Source organism: Alosa sapidissima, chromosome 18 (genome assembly GCF_018492685.1).
Source record: "Alosa sapidissima isolate fAloSap1 chromosome 18, fAloSap1.pri, whole genome shotgun sequence".
In the NCBI taxonomy this organism is placed as follows: Eukaryota; Metazoa; Chordata; class Actinopteri; order Clupeiformes; family Clupeidae; genus Alosa; species Alosa sapidissima.
Window position 1 is genome coordinate 6,241,875 of NC_055974.1, and position 13,442 is coordinate 6,255,316.

General features: G+C 45.0%; 31 non-coding genes across 31 annotated transcripts; all 31 read left to right on the top strand.

Annotated features, from left to right (window-relative positions):
* The first annotated feature begins 314 nt into the window (after positions 1–314).
* trnas-gcu lies at positions 315–396 on the top strand. The gene has a single exon. It is a non-coding gene; the product is annotated as a tRNA-Ser (tRNA).
* Positions 397–526: 130 nt separating this feature from the next.
* Positions 527–608, top strand: trnas-gcu. The gene has a single exon. It is a non-coding gene; the product is annotated as a tRNA-Ser (tRNA).
* Positions 609–738: 130 nt separating this feature from the next.
* trnas-gcu lies at positions 739–820 on the top strand. The gene has a single exon. It is a non-coding gene; the product is annotated as a tRNA-Ser (tRNA).
* A 295-nt stretch (positions 821–1,115) lies between these two features.
* trnas-gcu lies at positions 1,116–1,197 on the top strand. Its single transcript has one exon. It is a non-coding gene; the product is annotated as a tRNA-Ser (tRNA).
* Positions 1,198–1,695: 498 nt separating this feature from the next.
* On the top strand, positions 1,696–1,777 carry trnas-gcu. Its single transcript has one exon. It is a non-coding gene; the product is annotated as a tRNA-Ser (tRNA).
* Positions 1,778–1,910: 133 nt separating this feature from the next.
* On the top strand, positions 1,911–1,992 carry trnas-gcu. The gene has a single exon. It is a non-coding gene; the product is annotated as a tRNA-Ser (tRNA).
* A 507-nt stretch (positions 1,993–2,499) lies between these two features.
* trnas-gcu lies at positions 2,500–2,581 on the top strand. Its single transcript has one exon. It is a non-coding gene; the product is annotated as a tRNA-Ser (tRNA).
* Positions 2,582–3,079: 498 nt separating this feature from the next.
* Positions 3,080–3,161, top strand: trnas-gcu. The gene has a single exon. It is a non-coding gene; the product is annotated as a tRNA-Ser (tRNA).
* Positions 3,162–3,294: 133 nt separating this feature from the next.
* trnas-gcu lies at positions 3,295–3,376 on the top strand. Its single transcript has one exon. It is a non-coding gene; the product is annotated as a tRNA-Ser (tRNA).
* Positions 3,377–4,463: 1,087 nt separating this feature from the next.
* Positions 4,464–4,545, top strand: trnas-gcu. The gene has a single exon. It is a non-coding gene; the product is annotated as a tRNA-Ser (tRNA).
* Positions 4,546–4,890: 345 nt separating this feature from the next.
* Positions 4,891–4,972, top strand: trnas-gcu. Its single transcript has one exon. It is a non-coding gene; the product is annotated as a tRNA-Ser (tRNA).
* A 150-nt stretch (positions 4,973–5,122) lies between these two features.
* Positions 5,123–5,204, top strand: trnas-gcu. The gene has a single exon. It is a non-coding gene; the product is annotated as a tRNA-Ser (tRNA).
* Positions 5,205–5,334: 130 nt separating this feature from the next.
* On the top strand, positions 5,335–5,416 carry trnas-gcu. Its single transcript has one exon. It is a non-coding gene; the product is annotated as a tRNA-Ser (tRNA).
* Positions 5,417–5,702: 286 nt separating this feature from the next.
* trnas-gcu lies at positions 5,703–5,784 on the top strand. The gene has a single exon. It is a non-coding gene; the product is annotated as a tRNA-Ser (tRNA).
* A 130-nt stretch (positions 5,785–5,914) lies between these two features.
* On the top strand, positions 5,915–5,996 carry trnas-gcu. The gene has a single exon. It is a non-coding gene; the product is annotated as a tRNA-Ser (tRNA).
* Positions 5,997–7,083: 1,087 nt separating this feature from the next.
* On the top strand, positions 7,084–7,165 carry trnas-gcu. The gene has a single exon. It is a non-coding gene; the product is annotated as a tRNA-Ser (tRNA).
* A 345-nt stretch (positions 7,166–7,510) lies between these two features.
* Positions 7,511–7,592, top strand: trnas-gcu. Its single transcript has one exon. It is a non-coding gene; the product is annotated as a tRNA-Ser (tRNA).
* A 150-nt stretch (positions 7,593–7,742) lies between these two features.
* On the top strand, positions 7,743–7,824 carry trnas-gcu. The gene has a single exon. It is a non-coding gene; the product is annotated as a tRNA-Ser (tRNA).
* A 130-nt stretch (positions 7,825–7,954) lies between these two features.
* On the top strand, positions 7,955–8,036 carry trnas-gcu. The gene has a single exon. It is a non-coding gene; the product is annotated as a tRNA-Ser (tRNA).
* Positions 8,037–8,534: 498 nt separating this feature from the next.
* On the top strand, positions 8,535–8,616 carry trnas-gcu. Its single transcript has one exon. It is a non-coding gene; the product is annotated as a tRNA-Ser (tRNA).
* A 130-nt stretch (positions 8,617–8,746) lies between these two features.
* trnas-gcu lies at positions 8,747–8,828 on the top strand. Its single transcript has one exon. It is a non-coding gene; the product is annotated as a tRNA-Ser (tRNA).
* A 130-nt stretch (positions 8,829–8,958) lies between these two features.
* On the top strand, positions 8,959–9,040 carry trnas-gcu. The gene has a single exon. It is a non-coding gene; the product is annotated as a tRNA-Ser (tRNA).
* A 295-nt stretch (positions 9,041–9,335) lies between these two features.
* Positions 9,336–9,417, top strand: trnas-gcu. Its single transcript has one exon. It is a non-coding gene; the product is annotated as a tRNA-Ser (tRNA).
* Positions 9,418–9,915: 498 nt separating this feature from the next.
* On the top strand, positions 9,916–9,997 carry trnas-gcu. The gene has a single exon. It is a non-coding gene; the product is annotated as a tRNA-Ser (tRNA).
* A 133-nt stretch (positions 9,998–10,130) lies between these two features.
* trnas-gcu lies at positions 10,131–10,212 on the top strand. The gene has a single exon. It is a non-coding gene; the product is annotated as a tRNA-Ser (tRNA).
* Positions 10,213–11,299: 1,087 nt separating this feature from the next.
* On the top strand, positions 11,300–11,381 carry trnas-gcu. Its single transcript has one exon. It is a non-coding gene; the product is annotated as a tRNA-Ser (tRNA).
* Positions 11,382–11,726: 345 nt separating this feature from the next.
* On the top strand, positions 11,727–11,808 carry trnas-gcu. The gene has a single exon. It is a non-coding gene; the product is annotated as a tRNA-Ser (tRNA).
* A 150-nt stretch (positions 11,809–11,958) lies between these two features.
* Positions 11,959–12,040, top strand: trnas-gcu. The gene has a single exon. It is a non-coding gene; the product is annotated as a tRNA-Ser (tRNA).
* Positions 12,041–12,170: 130 nt separating this feature from the next.
* Positions 12,171–12,252, top strand: trnas-gcu. The gene has a single exon. It is a non-coding gene; the product is annotated as a tRNA-Ser (tRNA).
* Positions 12,253–12,538: 286 nt separating this feature from the next.
* trnas-gcu lies at positions 12,539–12,620 on the top strand. Its single transcript has one exon. It is a non-coding gene; the product is annotated as a tRNA-Ser (tRNA).
* Positions 12,621–12,750: 130 nt separating this feature from the next.
* On the top strand, positions 12,751–12,832 carry trnas-gcu. Its single transcript has one exon. It is a non-coding gene; the product is annotated as a tRNA-Ser (tRNA).
* Positions 12,833–13,442: the final 610 nt, after the last annotated feature.

Here is a 13,442-nt window from a genome sequence, read left to right on the forward strand (position 1 = left end):
CGTTAAGGGGCATATTTTGACCTCGTAACTGCTAAAGATAATCAGTAATGTCAAAGCTCAATGCTTTTCCTTTGGAAAACTTTCCACGCATTTTGACTCAGTGATGAGGTGGCCGAGTGGTTAAGGCGATGGACTGCTAATCCATTGTGCTCTGCACGCGTGGGTTCGAATCCCATCCTCGTCGATTCTATTCTTTCCGAAGATACACTATCATTAAGGGCCATGTTTTAACCTATCTCATAACTGCTACTATAGGACTAACATCAAACCTCAGCGCTTTTCTATTGGAAAACTTTCACTCACCGTGAGTCGTTGACGAGGTGGCCGAGTGGTTAAGGCGATGGACTGCTAATCCATTGTGCTCTGCACGCGTGGGTTCGAATCCCATCCTCGTCGATTCTATTCTTTCCGAAGATACACTATCATTAAGGGCCATGTTTTCACCTATCTCATAACTGCTACTATATGACTAACATCAAACCTCAGCGCTTTTCTATTGGAAAACTTTAACTCACCGTGAGTCGTTGACGAGGTGGCCGAGTGGTTAAGGCGATGGACTGCTAATCCATTGTGCTCTGCACGCGTGGGTTCGAATCCCATCCTCGTCGATTCTATTCTTTCCGAAGATACACTATCATTAAGGGCCATGTTTTAACCTATCTCATAACTGCTACTATAGGACTAACATCAAACCTCAGCGCTTTTCTATTGGAAAACTTTCACTCACCGTGAGTCGTTGACGAGGTGGCCGAGTGGTTAAGGCGATGGACTGCTAATCCATTGTGCTCTGCACGCGTGGGTTCGAATCCCATCCTCGTCGATTGCATTTGCAAAGGGTGTCATCTCTTTCCAAAGATACAGTATCGTTAAGGGGCATATTGTGACCTTGTAACTGCTAAAGATAATCAGTAATGTCAAAGCTCAATGCTTTTCCTTTGGAAAACTTTCCACTCATTTTGACTCAGTGACGAGGTGGCCGAGTGGTTATGGCGATGGACTGCTAACACATTGTGCTAGGGATATTTGATGCCCTATCTCACAACTGCCACAAATAAGCAGCAATGTGAAACCTTGATAACTTTCCGTCAGAAAACATTCCACTGAATGTGTCCAGTGACGAGGTGGCCGAGTGGTTAAGGCGATGGACTGCTAATCCATTGTGCTCTGCACGCGTGGGTTCGAATCCCATCCTCGTCGATTGCATTTGCAAAGGGTGTCATCTCTTTCCAAAGATACAGTATCGTTAAGGGGCATATTGTGACCTCGTAACTGCTAAAGATAATCAGTAATGTCAAAGCTCAATGCTTTTCCTTTGGAAAACTTTCCACGCATTTTGACTCAGTGACGAGGTGGCCGAGTGGTTAAGGCGATGGACTGCTATCGTTAAGGGGCATATTTTGACCTCGTAACTGCTAAAGATAATCAGTAATGTCAAAGCTCAATGCTTTTCCTTTGGAAAACTTTCCACGCATTTTGACTCAGTGATGAGGTGGCCGAGTGGTTAAGGCGATGGACTGCTAATCCATTGTGCTCTGCACGCGTGGGTTCGAATCCCATCCTCGTCGGTTCTATTCTTTCCGAAGATACACTATCATTAAGGGCCATGTTTTCACCTATCTCATAACTGCTACTATATGACTAACATTAAACCTCAGCGCTTTTCTATTGGAAAACTTTCACTCACCGTGAGTCGTTGACGAGGTGGCCGAGTGGTTAAGGCGATGGACTGCTAATCCATTGTGCTCTGCACGCGTGGGTTCGAATCCCATCCTCGTCGATTCTATTCTTTCCGAAGATACACTATCATTAAGGGCCATGTTTTCACCTATCTCATAACTGCTACTATATAATGACTAACATCAAACCTCAGCGCTTTTCTATTGGAAAACTTTCACTCACCGTGAGTCGTTGACGAGGTGGCCGAGTGGTTAAGGCGATGGACTGCTAATCCATTGTGCTCTGCACGCGTGGGTTCGAATCCCATCCTCGTCGATTCTATTCTTTCCGAAGATACACTATCATTAAGGGCCATGTTTTAACCTATCTCATAACTGCTACTATAGGACTAACATCAAACCTCAGCGCTTTTCTATTGGAAAACTTTCACTCAACGTGAGTCGTTGACGAGGTGGCCGAGTGGTTAAGGCGATGAACTGCTAATCCATTCTGCTCTGCACGCGTGGGTTCGAATCCCATCCTCGTCGATTGCATTTGCAAAGGGTGTCATCTCTTTCCAAAGATACAGTATCGTTAAGGGGCATATTGTGACCTTGTAACTGCTAAAGATAATCAGTAATGTCAAAGCTCAATGCTTTTCCTTTGGAAAACTTTCCACTCATTTTGACTCAGTGACGAGGTGGCCGAGTGGTTATGGCGATGGACTGCTAACACATTGTGCTAGGGATATTTGATGCCCTATCTCACAACTGCCACAAATAAGCAGCAATGTGAAACCTTGATAACTTTCCGTCAGAAAACATTCCACTGAATGTGTCCAGTGACGAGGTGGCCGAGTGGTTAAGGCGATGGACTGCTAATCCATTGTGCTCTGCACGCGTGGGTTCGAATCCCATCCTCGTCGATTGCATTTGCAAAGGGTGTCATCTCTTTCCAAAGATACAGTATCGTTAAGGGGCATATTGTGACCTCGTAACTGCTAAAGATAATCAGTAATGTCAAAGCTCAATGCTTTTCCTTTGGAAAACTTTCCACGCATTTTGACTCAGTGACGAGGTGGCCGAGTGGTTAAGGCGATGGACTGCTATCGTTAAGGGGCATATTTTGACCTCGTAACTGCTAAAGATAATCAGTAATGTCAAAGCTCAATGCTTTTCCTTTGGAAAACTTTCCACGCATTTTGACTCAGTGATGAGGTGGCCGAGTGGTTAAGGCGATGGACTGCTAATCCATTGTGCTCTGCACGCGTGGGTTCGAATCCCATCCTCGTCGGTTCTATTCTTTCCGAAGATACACTATCATTAAGGGCCATGTTTTCACCTATCTCATAACTGCTACTATATGACTAACATTAAACCTCAGCGCTTTTCTATTGGAAAACTTTCACTCACCGTGAGTCGTTGACGAGGTGGCCGAGTGGTTAAGGCGATGGACTGCTAATCCATTGTGCTCTGCACGCGTGGGTTCGAATCCCATCCTCGTCGATTCTATTCTTTCCGAAGATACACTATCATTAAGGGCCATGTTTTCACCTATCTCATAACTGCTACTATATAATGACTAACATCAAACCTCAGCGCTTTTCTATTGGAAAACTTTCACTCACCGTGAGTCGTTGACGAGGTGGCCGAGTGGTTAAGGCGATGGACTGCTAATCCATTGTGCTCTGCACGCGTGGGTTCGAATCCCATCCTCGTCGATTCTATTCTTTCCGAAGATACACTATCATTAAGGGCCATGTTTTAACCTATCTCATAACTGCTACTATAGGACTAACATCAAACCTCAGCGCTTTTCTATTGGAAAACTTTCACTCAACGTGAGTCGTTGACGAGGTGGCCGAGTGGTTAAGGCGATGAACTGCTAATCCATTCTGCTCTGCACGCGTGGGTTCGAATCCCATCCTCGTCGATTGCATTTGCAAAGGGTGTCATCTCTTTCCAAAGATACAGTATCGTTAAGGGGCATATTGTGACCTTGTAACTGCTAAAGATAATCAGTAATGTCAAAGCTCAATGCTTTTCCTTTGGAAAACTTTCCACTCATTTTGACTCAGTGACGAGGTGGCCGAGTGGTTATGGCGATGGACTGCTAACACATTGTGCTAGGGATATTTGATGCCCTATCTCACAACTGCCACAAATAAGCAGCAATGTGAAACCTTGATAACTTTCCGTCAGAAAACATTCCACTGAATGTGTCCAGTGACGAAGTGGCCGAGTGGTTAAGGCGATGGACTGCTAATCCATTGTGCTCTGCACGCGTGGGTTCGAATCCCATCCTCGTCGATTGCATTTGCAAAGGGTGTCATCTCTTTCCAAAGATACAGTATCGTTAAGGGGCATATTGTGACCTCGTAACTGCTAAAGATAATCAGTAATGTCAAAGCTCAATGCTATTCCTTTGGAAAACTTTCCACGCATTTTGACTCAGTGACGAGGTGGCCGAGTGGTTAAGGCGATGGACTGCTATCGTTAAGGGGCATATTTTGACCTCGTAACTGCTAAAGATAATCAGTAATGTCAAAGCTCAATGCTTTTCCTTTGGAAAACTTTCCACGCATTTTGACTCAGTGACGAGGTGGCCGAGTGGTTAAGGTGATGGACTGCTAATCCATTGTGCTCTGCACGCGTGGGTTCGAATCCCATCCTCGTCGATTCTATTCTTTCCGAAGATACACTATCATTAAGGGCCATGTTTTAACCTATCTCATAACTGCTACTATAGGACTAACATCAAACCTCAGCGCTTTTCTATTGGAAAACTTTCACTCACAGTGAGTCGTTGACGAGGTGGCCGAGTGGTTAAGGCGATGGACTGCTAATCCATTGTGCTCTGCACGCGTGGGTTCGAATCCCATCCTCGTCGATTCTATTCTTTCCGAAGATACACTATCATTAAGGGCCATGTTTTCACCTATCTCATAACTGCTACTATATGACTAACATTAAACCTCAGCGCTTTTCTATTGGAAAACTTTCACTCACCGTGAGTCGTTGACGAGGTGGCCGAGTGGTTAAGGTGATGGACTGCTAATCCATTGTGCTCTGCACGCGTGGGTTCGAATCCCATCCTCGTCGATTCTATTCTTTCCGAAGATACACTATCATTAAGGGCCATGTTTTCACCTATCTCATAACTGCTACTATATAATGACTAACATCAAACCTCAGCGCTTTTCTATTGGAAAACTTTCACTCACCGTGAGTCGTTGACGAGGTGGCCGAGTGGTTAAGGCGATGGACTGCTAATCCATTGTGCTCTGCACGCGTGGGTTCGAATCCCATCCTCGTCGATTGCATTTGCAAAGGATGTCATCTCTTTCCAAAGATACACTATCATTAAGGGCCATGTTTTCACCTATCTCATAACTGCTACTATATAATGACTAACATCAAACCTCAGCGCTTTTCTATTGGAAAACTTTCACTCACCGTGAGTCGTTGACGAGGTGGCCGAGTGGTTAAGGCGATGGACTGCTAATCCATTGTGCTCTGCACGCGTGGGTTCGAATCCCATCCTCGTCGATTCTATTCTTTCCGAAGATACACTATCATTAAGGGCAATGTTTTCACCTATCTCATAACTGCTACTATATGACTAACATCAAACCTCAGCGCTTTTCTATTGGAAAACTTTCACTCACAGTGAGTCGTTGACGAGGTGGCCGAGTGGTTAAGGCGATGGACTGCTAATCCATTGTGCTCTGCACGCGTGGGTTCGAATCCCATCCTCGTCGATTGCATTTGCAAAGGGTGTCATCTCTTTCCAAAGATACAGTATCGTTAAGGGGCATATTTTGACCTCGTAACTGCTAAAGATAATCAGTAATGTCAAAGCTCAATGCTTTTCCTTTGGAAAACTTTCCACGCATTTTGACTCAGTGACGAGGTGGCCGAGTGGTTAAGGCGATGGACTGCTATCGTTAAGGGGCATATTTTGACCTCGTAACTGCTAAAGATAATCAGTAATGTCAAAGCTCAATGCTTTTCCTTTGGAAAACTTTCCACGCATTTCGACTCAGTGACGAGGTGGCCGAGTGGTTAAGGCGATGGACTGCTAATCCATTGTGCTCTGCACGCGTGGGTTCGAATCCCATCCTCGTCGATTCTATTCTTTCCGAAGATACACTATCATTAAGGGCCATGTTTTAACCTATCTCATAACTGCTACTATAGGACTAACATCAAACCTCAGCGCTTTTCTATTGGAAAACTTTCACTCACCGTGAGTCGTTGACGAGGTGGCCGAGTGGTTAAGGCGATGGACTGCTAATCCATTGTGCTCTGCACGCGTGGGTTCGAATCCCATCCTCGTCGATTCTATTCTTTCCGAAGATACACTATCATTAAGGGCCATGTTTTAACCTATCTCATAACTGCTACTATAGGACTAACATCAAACCTCAGCGCTTTTCTATTGGAAAACTTTCACTCACCGTGAGTCGTTGACGAGGTGGCCGAGTGGTTAAGGCGATGGACTGCTAATCCATTCTGCTCTGCACGCGTGGGTTCGAATCCCATCCTCGTCGATTGCATTTGCAAAGGGTGTCATCTCTTTCCAAAGATACAGTATCGTTAAGGGGCATATTGTGACCTTGTAACTGCTAAAGATAATCAGTAATGTCAAAGCTCAATGCTTTTCCTTTGGAAAACTTTCCACTCATTTTGACTCAGTGACGAGGTGGCCGAGTGGTTATGGCGATGGACTGCTAACACATTGTGCTAGGGATATTTGATGCCCTATCTCACAACTGCCACAAATAAGCAGCAATGTGAAACCTTGATAACTTTCCGTCAGAAAACATTCCACTGAATGTGTCCAGTGACGAAGTGGCCGAGTGGTTAAGGCGATGGACTGCTAATCCATTGTGCTCTGCACGCGTGGGTTCGAATCCCATCCTCGTCGATTGCATTTGCAAAGGGTGTCATCTCTTTCCAAAGATACAGTATCGTTAAGGGGCATATTGTGACCTCGTAACTGCTAAAGATAATCAGTAATGTCAAAGCTCAATGCTATTCCTTTGGAAAACTTTCCACGCATTTTGACTCAGTGACGAGGTGGCCGAGTGGTTAAGGCGATGGACTGCTATCGTTAAGGGGCATATTTTGACCTCGTAACTGCTAAAGATAATCAGTAATGTCAAAGCTCAATGCTTTTCCTTTGGAAAACTTTCCACGCATTTTGACTCAGTGACGAGGTGGCCGAGTGGTTAAGGTGATGGACTGCTAATCCATTGTGCTCTGCACGCGTGGGTTCGAATCCCATCCTCGTCGATTCTATTCTTTCCGAAGATACACTATCATTAAGGGCCATGTTTTAACCTATCTCATAACTGCTACTATAGGACTAACATCAAACCTCAGCGCTTTTCTATTGGAAAACTTTCACTCACAGTGAGTCGTTGACGAGGTGGCCGAGTGGTTAAGGCGATGGACTGCTAATCCATTGTGCTCTGCACGCGTGGGTTCGAATCCCATCCTCGTCGATTCTATTCTTTCCGAAGATACACTATCATTAAGGGCCATGTTTTCACCTATCTCATAACTGCTACTATATGACTAACATTAAACCTCAGCGCTTTTCTATTGGAAAACTTTCACTCACCGTGAGTCGTTGACGAGGTGGCCGAGTGGTTAAGGTGATGGACTGCTAATCCATTGTGCTCTGCACGCGTGGGTTCGAATCCCATCCTCGTCGATTCTATTCTTTCCGAAGATACACTATCATTAAGGGCCATGTTTTCACCTATCTCATAACTGCTACTATATAATGACTAACATCAAACCTCAGCGCTTTTCTATTGGAAAACTTTCACTCACCGTGAGTCGTTGACGAGGTGGCCGAGTGGTTAAGGCGATGGACTGCTAATCCATTGTGCTCTGCACGCGTGGGTTCGAATCCCATCCTCGTCGATTGCATTTGCAAAGGATGTCATCTCTTTCCAAAGATACACTATCATTAAGGGCCATGTTTTCACCTATCTCATAACTGCTACTATATAATGACTAACATCAAACCTCAGCGCTTTTCTATTGGAAAACTTTCACTCACCGTGAGTCGTTGACGAGGTGGCCGAGTGGTTAAGGCGATGGACTGCTAATCCATTGTGCTCTGCACGCGTGGGTTCGAATCCCATCCTCGTCGATTCTATTCTTTCCGAAGATACACTATCATTAAGGGCAATGTTTTCACCTATCTCATAACTGCTACTATATGACTAACATCAAACCTCAGCGCTTTTCTATTGGAAAACTTTCACTCACAGTGAGTCGTTGACGAGGTGGCCGAGTGGTTAAGGCGATGGACTGCTAATCCATTGTGCTCTGCACGCGTGGGTTCGAATCCCATCCTCGTCGATTGCATTTGCAAAGGGTGTCATCTCTTTCCAAAGATACAGTATCGTTAAGGGGCATATTTTGACCTCGTAACTGCTAAAGATAATCAGTAATGTCAAAGCTCAATGCTTTTCCTTTGGAAAACTTTCCACGCATTTTGACTCAGTGACGAGGTGGCCGAGTGGTTAAGGCGATGGACTGCTATCGTTAAGGGGCATATTTTGACCTCGTAACTGCTAAAGATAATCAGTAATGTCAAAGCTCAATGCTTTTCCTTTGGAAAACTTTCCACGCATTTTGACTCAGTGATGAGGTGGCCGAGTGGTTAAGGCGATGGACTGCTAATCCATTGTGCTCTGCACGCGTGGGTTCGAATCCCATCCTCGTCGATTCTATTCTTTCCGAAGATACACTATCATTAAGGGCCATGTTTTAACCTATCTCATAACTGCTACTATAGGACTAACATCAAACCTCAGCGCTTTTCTATTGGAAAACTTTCACTCACCGTGAGTCGTTGACGAGGTGGCCGAGTGGTTAAGGCGATGGACTGCTAATCCATTGTGCTCTGCACGCGTGGGTTCGAATCCCATCCTCGTCGATTCTATTCTTTCCGAAGATACACTATCATTAAGGGCCATGTTTTCACCTATCTCATAACTGCTACTATATGACTAACATCAAACCTCAGCGCTTTTCTATTGGAAAACTTTAACTCACCGTGAGTCGTTGACGAGGTGGCCGAGTGGTTAAGGCGATGGACTGCTAATCCATTGTGCTCTGCACGCGTGGGTTCGAATCCCATCCTCGTCGATTCTATTCTTTCCGAAGATACACTATCATTAAGGGCCATGTTTTAACCTATCTCATAACTGCTACTATAGGACTAACATCAAACCTCAGCGCTTTTCTATTGGAAAACTTTCACTCACCGTGAGTCGTTGACGAGGTGGCCGAGTGGTTAAGGCGATGGACTGCTAATCCATTGTGCTCTGCACGCGTGGGTTCGAATCCCATCCTCGTCGATTGCATTTGCAAAGGGTGTCATCTCTTTCCAAAGATACAGTATCGTTAAGGGGCATATTGTGACCTTGTAACTGCTAAAGATAATCAGTAATGTCAAAGCTCAATGCTTTTCCTTTGGAAAACTTTCCACTCATTTTGACTCAGTGACGAGGTGGCCGAGTGGTTATGGCGATGGACTGCTAACACATTGTGCTAGGGATATTTGATGCCCTATCTCACAACTGCCACAAATAAGCAGCAATGTGAAACCTTGATAACTTTCCGTCAGAAAACATTCCACTGAATGTGTCCAGTGACGAGGTGGCCGAGTGGTTAAGGCGATGGACTGCTAATCCATTGTGCTCTGCACGCGTGGGTTCGAATCCCATCCTCGTCGATTGCGTTTGCAAAGGGTGTCATCTCTTTCCAAAGATACAGTATCGTTAAGGGGCATATTGTGACCTCGTAACTGCTAAAGATAATCAGTAATGTCAAAGCTCAATGCTTTTCCTTTGGAAAACTTTCCACGCATTTTGACTCAGTGACGAGGTGGCCGAGTGGTTAAGGCGATGGACTGCTATCGTTAAGGGGCATATTTTGACCTCGTAACTGCTAAAGATAATCAGTAATGTCAAAGCTCAATGCTTTTCCTTTGGAAAACTTTCCACGCATTTTGACTCAGTGATGAGGTGGCCGAGTGGTTAAGGCGATGGACTGCTAATCCATTGTGCTCTGCACGCGTGGGTTCGAATCCCATCCTCGTCGGTTCTATTCTTTCCGAAGATACACTATCATTAAGGGCCATGTTTTCACCTATCTCATAACTGCTACTATATGACTAACATTAAACCTCAGCGCTTTTCTATTGGAAAACTTTCACTCACCGTGAGTCGTTGACGAGGTGGCCGAGTGGTTAAGGCGATGGACTGCTAATCCATTGTGCTCTGCACGCGTGGGTTCGAATCCCATCCTCGTCGATTCTATTCTTTCCGAAGATACACTATCATTAAGGGCCATGTTTTCACCTATCTCATAACTGCTACTATATAATGACTAACATCAAACCTCAGCGCTTTTCTATTGGAAAACTTTCACTCACCGTGAGTCGTTGACGAGGTGGCCGAGTGGTTAAGGCGATGGACTGCTAATCCATTGTGCTCTGCACGCGTGGGTTCGAATCCCATCCTCGTCGATTCTATTCTTTCCGAAGATACACTATCATTAAGGGCCATGTTTTAACCTATCTCATAACTGCTACTATAGGACTAACATCAAACCTCAGCGCTTTTCTATTGGAAAACTTTCACTCAACGTGAGTCGTTGACGAGGTGGCCGAGTGGTTAAGGCGATGAACTGCTAATCCATTCTGCTCTGCACGCGTGGGTTCGAATCCCATCCTCGTCGATTGCATTTGCAAAGGGTGTCATCTCTTTCCAAAGATACAGTATCGTTAAGGGGCATATTGTGACCTTGTAACTGCTAAAGATAATCAGTAATGTCAAAGCTCAATGCTTTTCCTTTGGAAAACTTTCCACTCATTTTGACTCAGTGACGAGGTGGCCGAGTGGTTATGGCGATGGACTGCTAACACATTGTGCTAGGGATATTTGATGCCCTATCTCACAACTGCCACAAATAAGCAGCAATGTGAAACCTTGATAACTTTCCGTCAGAAAACATTCCACTGAATGTGTCCAGTGACGAAGTGGCCGAGTGGTTAAGGCGATGGACTGCTAATCCATTGTGCTCTGCACGCGTGGGTTCGAATCCCATCCTCGTCGATTGCATTTGCAAAGGGTGTCATCTCTTTCCAAAGATACAGTATCGTTAAGGGGCATATTGTGACCTCGTAACTGCTAAAGATAATCAGTAATGTCAAAGCTCAATGCTATTCCTTTGGAAAACTTTCCACGCATTTTGACTCAGTGACGAGGTGGCCGAGTGGTTAAGGCGATGGACTGCTATCGTTAAGGGGCATATTTTGACCTCGTAACTGCTAAAGATAATCAGTAATGTCAAAGCTCAATGCTTTTCCTTTGGAAAACTTTCCACGCATTTTGACTCAGTGACGAGGTGGCCGAGTGGTTAAGGTGATGGACTGCTAATCCATTGTGCTCTGCACGCGTGGGTTCGAATCCCATCCTCGTCGATTCTATTCTTTCCGAAGATACACTATCATTAAGGGCCATGTTTTAACCTATCTCATAACTGCTACTATAGGACTAACATCAAACCTCAGCGCTTTTCTATTGGAAAACTTTCACTCACAGTGAGTCGTTGACGAGGTGGCCGAGTGGTTAAGGCGATGGACTGCTAATCCATTGTGCTCTGCACGCGTGGGTTCGAATCCCATCCTCGTCGATTCTATTCTTTCCGAAGATACACTATCATTAAGGGCCATGTTTTCACCTATCTCATAACTGCTACTATATGACTAACATTAAACCTCAGCGCTTTTCTATTGGAAAACTTTCACTCACCGTGAGTCGTTGACGAGGTGGCCGAGTGGTTAAGGTGATGGACTGCTAATCCATTGTGCTCTGCACGCGTGGGTTCGAATCCCATCCTCGTCGATTCTATTCTTTCCGAAGATACACTATCATTAAGGGCCATGTTTTCACCTATCTCATAACTGCTACTATATAATGACTAACATCAAACCTCAGCGCTTTTCTATTGGAAAACTTTCACTCACCGTGAGTCGTTGACGAGGTGGCCGAGTGGTTAAGGCGATGGACTGCTAATCCATTGTGCTCTGCACGCGTGGGTTCGAATCCCATCCTCGTCGATTGCATTTGCAAAGGATGTCATCTCTTTCCAAAGATACACTATCATTAAGGGCCATGTTTTCACCTATCTCATAACTGCTACTATATAATGACTAACATCAAACCTCAGCGCTTTTCTATTGGAAAACTTTCACTCACCGTGAGTCGTTGACGAGGTGGCCGAGTGGTTAAGGCGATGGACTGCTAATCCATTGTGCTCTGCACGCGTGGGTTCGAATCCCATCCTCGTCGATTCTATTCTTTCCGAAGATACACTATCATTAAGGGCAATGTTTTCACCTATCTCATAACTGCTACTATATGACTAACATCAAACCTCAGCGCTTTTCTATTGGAAAACTTTCACTCACAGTGAGTCGTTGACGAGGTGGCCGAGTGGTTAAGGCGATGGACTGCTAATCCATTGTGCTCTGCACGCGTGGGTTCGAATCCCATCCTCGTCGATTGCATTTGCAAAGGGTGTCATCTCTTTCCAAAGATACAGTATCGTTAAGGGGCATATTTTGACCTCGTAACTGCTAAAGATAATCAGTAATGTCAAAGCTCAATGCTTTTCCTTTGGAAAACTTTCCACGCATTTTGACTCAGTGACGAGGTGGCCGAGTGGTTAAGGCGATGGACTGCTATCGTTAAGGGGCATATTTTGACCTCGTAACTGCTAAAGATAATCAGTAATGTCAAAGCTCAATGCTTTTCCTTTGGAAAACTTTCCACGCATTTCGACTCAGTGACGAGGTGGCCGAGTGGTTAAGGCGATGGACTGCTAATCCATTGTGCTCTGCACGCGTGGGTTCGAATCCCATCCTCGTCGATTCTATTCTTTCCGAAGATACACTATCATTAAGGGCCATGTTTTAACCTATCTCATAACTGCTACTATAGGACTAACATCAAACCTCAGCGCTTTTCTATTGGAAAACTTTCACTCACCGTGAGTCGTTGACGAGGTGGCCGAGTGGTTAAGGCGATGGACTGCTAATCCATTGTGCTCTGCACGCGTGGGTTCGAATCCCATCCTCGTCGATTCTATTCTTTCCGAAGATACACTATCATTAAGGGCCATGTTTTAACCTATCTCATAACTGCTACTATAGGACTAACATCAAACCTCAGCGCTTTTCTATTGGAAAACTTTCACTCACCGTGAGTCGTTGACGAGGTGGCCGAGTGGTTAAGGCGATGGACTGCTAATCCATTCTGCTCTGCACGCGTGGGTTCGAATCCCATCCTCGTCGATTGCATTTGCAAAGGGTGTCATCTCTTTCCAAAGATACAGTATCGTTAAGGGGCATATTGTGACCTTGTAACTGCTAAAGATAATCAGTAATGTCAAAGCTCAATGCTTTTCCTTTGGAAAACTTTCCACTCATTTTGACTCAGTGACGAGGTGGCCGAGTGGTTATGGCGATGGACTGCTAACACATTGTGCTAGGGATATTTGATGCCCTATCTCACAACTGCCACAAATAAGCAGCAATGTGAAACCTTGATAACTTTCCGTCAGAAAACATTCCACTGAATGTGTCCAGTGACGAAGTGGCCGAGTGGTTAAGGCGATGGACTGCTAATCCATTGTGCTCTGCACGCGTGGGTTCGAATCCCATCCTCGTCGATTGCATTTGCAAAGGGTGTC